Here is a 6,626-nt window from a genome sequence, read left to right as displayed (position 1 = left end):
ACTAAAAAAGGTAAAAAGTGCGATATCTCGCCTAATTGTGTCTTCCTTTCAGTGATATTTTTATGGTAGGTACTCAGAGCAAGGATACCTCACATATCCTACGGGTTTTTGATTTGACCTAATTTTCAAGGTCACATAGGTCAGTGTGAATTGGACGTTTGAGTGTAACTATGGCACGTTACTTAACCACTAAAGCTATGAACTTGGAACACATGACTCCATATGTCATGTAGCCTAACCTCTGACACCAAATTTCGGCCAGGAGTGGAAACCTAAAAAGTGTGATATCTCTCTTATGAGCGACTCCTTTTTCGATAAAACTTATATGGTAGGTTTTCCAAGAATGTATAGATCACATATCATATAATTTTTTTGATTTGACCTAAAAAGTGGAATATCTCGCTCATTAGTGACTTGTTTTTGATGATTTTTGGCTCACCGTAGGGGAGTCTATACAACACTGCAGCGTCCGTCGTCGTCGTCTGTATCATGTTTCAAAAACGGTGGCAGGTATATCAACCGCTAGGACGGGTTTTTGATTTGTCCTAATTTTAAAGGTTTCAGAGGTCAAATTGCGTAAATTGGCTGTTCGAGTGTAACTATGGCACGTTTCTTAACTGCTAAAGCTATGAACTTGAAATTTGGTAGACATGACTCCCTACATCACATAACCGCTGACATCGAATTTTGGTCTGATCCAATTCTTGACTTCGCCACCAGGGGGCCAAAACTAAATGAAACGGCCAGGGGCCATTGTGCTCACCGTATACATCTTTTAGTAGGCAGGATCATGCTTAGTTTACAGGTGAATATGGTGAACACAATCAGGCATGAAGACTTTTTTTAGATGTGTATTGATGTCAAGTAATAAGACAGGGCAGTATATATAAGTTTATGATCCAACCAATAATTGTCTATGACATCAACAAGATCAATATCGTGTGATTGCTAAGAGTCCCTGCAATAAAAATTTCATCGAAAAAAAGTCATTAATAAGCGAGATATTGCACGTCCTACATTTTCAGTTTTGACCCCCTGGTGGCCAAATCAAGAATCAGATCAGGCCAAAATTCGGTGTCAGAGATTATCTGATGTAGGGGGTTACATGTACCAACTTTCAAGTTCATAGCTTCAGCAGTTAAGAAACGTGCCATAGTTACACTCTAACGACCAATTTACGCCATTTGACCTCTGTGACCTAGAAAAGGAGGTCAAATCCAAAAATCGTAGGACATGTGGTGTATCCTTGCTAGAAGTCCCTGCCATAAAAAATTTATCGAAAACAATTCACTCAAATAAGCAAGATATTGCACTTCTTACTTTTTCCATTATGGCCCCCTGGTGGCCGAATAAAGAATCAGATCGGGCCAAAATTCGGCATCAGAGGTTATCTGATGTAGGGGGTTACATGCACCAAGTTTCAAGTTCATAGCTTTAATGGTTAAGAAACGTGCCATAGTTTACACTCTAACGGCCAATTTACGCCATATGACCTCTGTGACCTTGAAAAGTAGGTCAAATTAAAAACCCGTAAGATATGTGATGTATTCTTCCTAAGAGTTACCTACCATAAAAATTTTATCGAAAACAAGTCACTTATAAGCGAGATATCACACTTTTTAGATTTCCACTTTTGGCCCCCTGGTGGCAAAGTTAGGAATCAGATCGAACCAAAATTCAGAACCAGAGGCTATGTGATATAGGGGGTTATATGTACCAAGTTTCAAGTTCATAGCTTTAGTGGTTAAGAAACGTGCCATAGTTTACACTCTAATGGCCAATTTACGCCATATGACCTCTGTGACCTTGAAAACAAGGTCAAATTAAAAACCCGTATAATATAAAATGTATATTTGCTATGAGTACCTACAACAAAAGTTTTATCGAAAACAAGTCACTAATAAGCGAGATATCACACTTTTTAGATATCGACATTTGGCCCCCTGGTGGCCAAACAGAGAATCAGATCGGACCGAAAATCAGTGTCAGAGGTCAGCTGACCTAGGGCATTCTGTGTACAAAGTTTCAAGTTCATAGCCCTAGCAGTTAAGAAACGTGCCACTGTTAGGATACGACGACGACGACGACGACGACGACGGACACAGCGCTATCATATAGACTCCCCTTACGGTGAGCCAAAAAGGTAAAAAGTACATATCTTGGTTGACCTATATACATGTAGCATGTTTCTGAACCAGGATGAATTCTTAGCCACCAAATATCTATACGGTTAGCACAATGGCCCTTGCCCATTTCATTTTATGGTAGGTACTCCAAGCAAGGATACATCATATGTCATACCGACTTTGGTTTGACCTATATACTATACATGTAGCATGTTTTTTAACCAGGATGAATTCCTAACCACCAAATATCTATATGGTGAGCACAATGGCCCCTGGCCGTTTCATTGTTATGGATTGTTCAATAAATTACATGAAATAAGTGATTTACTCTTCATTTAATCGAGGATATACTCGTATTCTTGTCGTTGTTAGCATGGAATAATATTGCTAAAAAAAAGTTCTACCGTATTTATGCGTATTTAGGCGTATGCTCATATAACCGAAAACTGCTTGTTTTCACATGTGTTTTACCTGGTCAAATTTGCCGTTCTTAAGCACATACGCCTATATATTTCGTGGGGTCAATTCTATACTGTACTGTTTCTTAAGGCGCGGCTCCACTTGACAGTTTTCTGTCGAAAGTTTGCTGTCAGATAGTGACTGTCCAATGACTATCCCGTGGAAGTTGTTCAGCTAGTGGCTGTATGACAGCAATAGATAACTGTCCGAAAGATTGTAGGATGGTCAATTTCTGTCGTGTGGAAGTGAGCCACATAGATTATGCAAGTTGGTTATAAAAGTGTCAGACAGTGCTTTTATCGACTAGCACTTGCTCTATTTTGGGATAGAACTGTCGTACAGATCCGTCGAACAGATCAGTGCGAGTTCAACACGAGAAATGGCAGACGAATTTCATGTTGAAGTTGCGGAGAGTGAATGGTCGCAAGATGCGGTCAGCAACCTCATTGAAGGTTACAGAGCGAGGCCTGCACTATGGGATGTCACGTCTGCCGAATATAGAGACAGGTTGAAGAAAGAGGATGCATGGAAAAGTCTGGCGAAGGATTGTAAAAGAGATAAAGTGCAAGTGACGAGAAAAATGCACAACCTGCGAAACCAGTATGCGCAAGAATTAAAGAAAGCCACCAAGAGGAAATCTGGGCAAGGGACTGACGATGTTTACACCCCAAAGTGGATGTACTACAAGGCATTCTCTTTTCTGAGGGGAGTTATTGGAGGACGAAAATCGAAGACCAATTTGGTGAGAATTATCTTTATTTGTTAATTTTGTTACATGATTTCTCTCTTGCAGGTTTATTTCAGTCTCTCATGTCATAAATGCTCTTCATTCCGCCCACTTTAAGGACGGCTTCCTCAAATGAACTTGTACTGCCACGAAACCTCACCCTGGGGTGAGAGGAAGTACTCTCGAAATTCGTGGCGGATGTCTTGTGGGGTTTGAGCATGACGGTTGCTTGTGAATGGCTCGATTTGGAGCAGGTTGTTTGCTGGCATGCCCTCTTTTCGCCATGCTCCAGGGGTAATGACACCAGTAGCCATGTCTTCCATATCGACTGTACCATGTGGAGCGTAGCGTGCGCGCGAGTCTTTCTTCGTGATCATCAAATTATGTAATGCACAGGAAGCCAAAACGATATCCTCTGCTTTCTGTGCATCTACAGCATCGGCTTTCGAAATATGCGGAAGACGCTGGACATTATGCCGAATGCATTTTCGACGATTCTACGCGCTCTCGAAAGTCGGTAGTTGAAGATGCGCATGCTACCGGGAATGTCTCGCAGAGGATATGGTTTCATTATGTTTTCCCGCAATGGAAAAGCATCGTCGGCCACAAATACAAATGGTACCTTCATATTTCGACCTGGAAGTACCCTTGGTGATGGTAGGCAAAGGGTCTTGTTCTCAAGACCCGAAGATAATGAACACCTGCCGAATATGCCCCCGTCAGCAACCCTTCCATTACATCCGACGTCGACAAACGTAAAGCGGTATTTCGCATCAACCAATGCCATCAGCACAATACTGTGGAAGCCTTTGTAATTAAAATAAAAACTCCCAGACGCTGCTGGAGCTTGCATGGTAATATGCTTTCCGTCTATGGCACCGATGCATTGGGGGAAGTTCCACCTTTCAAAGAATTCGGAAGCAAGTTGTAACCAATCATCGGAGTCGGAAGGAAACTGCAAAAAATTAAAAAATCGTAACTATACATGTACTTGTACCACAATATTCAAACAGAAAAAATATATATTTTCATGAACAAGAAGAACAAGCGCCAGATGATACGCCAGATGCAACACTATTTAACAAGGACGAGAGCTGCACTCAACCTCGAGGATCACCATCTTCCGTGGCCACACCCATCCCGCCACCGTCGAAATCTCGAAAACGAAAGGATGTCGGTCGTGCGTCTGATGAAATCCTTCAGAAGGCATGTGAAGTTATGTCAAGGGAGACCGATGAACTGGACACATTTGGTGCTTTTGTTGCTTCTGAGTTGAAGGGATTGAAATCAGAGTCGAACCGCAAGAAATTGAAACGTGATATTCAAAGGGTCATTCTTGAAGCAGCTGAGAAGGACGATGAAGACGCCGCAGCTATGACAACCACACTGACGCCCAGCACTTCTCGCAGCTCAACTTGCAGTCCTTCGTTGACGGGATTCAGCCAAAAAGAGCAGGGAAACACAGGCCCGGACGACAAGCAAATTCCGAATCAATTTTCCTTCCTACACATGCTTCAGGATCAGACAAACGTCATGTGTAATGATAAGAATAATTAATTGGTGTCACAGAATATAATAGGTGACCGAACACTATATTTTCCATTCATGTCATAATTATATTCAATTCTATCACATGAGATATTATAAAGCATCTCGAGACATTACCTATAGATCTGATGTTAAATAATTATATTCTGTCCAGATGATTTAAAATTATCAGATAAATTTAAAACATCAGATGATTTTAAATCGTCCCATTGAGATGTTTATAAAACATCTTATATATTAAAAAATCTCATTTCATCTCGGCAAACTCCCGAATGCCTTCGTTACTTTCCAAAAATTACCAACCAATCGCAACCGTGCTTTCATATTCCCTGGGAATTCAAACAAAATGTGGGCGATATTTTAAAATTATCTGTCGGATATTTAATAATCATCTCACCGAAAAGAGTTATCAAACATCTGATCTGATTTGATATAAATCAAATAATTATGACATGAATTCAACTCCAGAGAACACTGCCGTGGCCGCCGGTCATACGATTCAGTGGTACCGACTTGCCTTCAGGAATTCCTCCTTGAGTGCCTCGTAAATGGCTTTGCACACTTCAGACACAATACGGGATATCGTTACGGCAGATATACGGAAGAGATACATCAGGCTGACGAATGAATCGCCTGAATTTAGAAATAAAAAGGACAGTTTAAGAATTTACATGGCCTTCATTTATGAAGTTCTTCATGTCATAATTATTCGATTTATATCACATCAGATGTTTATCAAATATCATGTTTTTAAAACATCTCACTGGTAATTTTAAATCACCAAGACAAAATTAATTATTTAACATTCAGGGGCAAGTTGTTCAAACAACGTTAACAGATAACGTGGCGTTAAGCCAAACTGACGTTATCTTTCTCACACTAGTCCTGTCTCACTTGAAGGATTGATACCAAATTTTAATCTGCCATCTAGAACTTCGATAGCAGGGGTTACATCCTGCAAAAGTCAATTCAGTTGTTACTTCCAGTTTTGCCATGGTTGGTCTCGGAAAGATAACGCCAATCTGTGTTAACGCCATGTTATCTGCTAACGTTGTTTGTACAACCCAGCCCAGATGTATTTAAATTTTATGTGAGATGTTTTATAACATCTGATGTGACAGAAGTGAATAAAATAATGACATAAATGGAACTTCATATTACCGGTTATTCATTGAATTTCAGTTATGTCAGTGGAACTGTGTCTGGTTTGTTTATTGGGAAATAAACCGTGAAATAAAGCAATATTTGGAAAGTTATCACCTTTTTACCTATTTCTTCTGCTGAAATCCCTCAGTGCAGTACCTCATGTACGTGCTCTATTCATGAGAGAGTGGGGAAATAAGCATACTCACCAGTTGCCAGAAAGCGCAAAGTCACGGCAAGGCGCTGAATGAAGACAGCCACGTGGAAGGTAAATACGGCTGTCAGACAGAAACTATCATACAAAACCACCGGACGTGGATGGCCCTTACGACAGTTGCTTTCGATAGAAACTATCTCGCTCGTTTCCAGAGCTCGCAGACAGTGACTATCTGCGATTTTTTCTTCATAGTGGAAGGGCTATGGATAGTTTTCTGTCGACAGTTTTTCAATTACTGTCGACAGTTTACTGTCATGTGGAGCCGCACCTTAACTGCTTGGTATGGCGCGCAGTTACGGTCACTATTAATATAAGTGTTAAACACTTGTCACCTTCCGTGATTTGTGTTCAACACAAATCATTCTTGATTGACGACAGGTTGGTTATCCGTCGACCAATCAAATGC

At 40.7% G+C, this 6,626-nt stretch overlaps 1 protein-coding gene across 2 annotated transcripts in view; it reads right to left on the bottom strand.

Moving 5' to 3' along the window:
• The window catches only part of LOC135489277 (uncharacterized), a 253,966-nt gene that overhangs the window by 35,611 nt on the left and 211,729 nt on the right, over positions 1-6,626 (bottom strand). The gene's annotated exons all lie outside the window — the stretch shown is intronic.

The sequence above is a fragment of the Lineus longissimus genome, chromosome 6 (genome assembly GCF_910592395.1).
Source record: "Lineus longissimus chromosome 6, tnLinLong1.2, whole genome shotgun sequence".
Classification (NCBI taxonomy): Eukaryota; Metazoa; Nemertea; class Pilidiophora; order Heteronemertea; family Lineidae; genus Lineus; species Lineus longissimus.
Note: the sequence above shows the minus strand (reverse complement) of the source record. Positions and strands in the feature narration are given on the sequence as shown.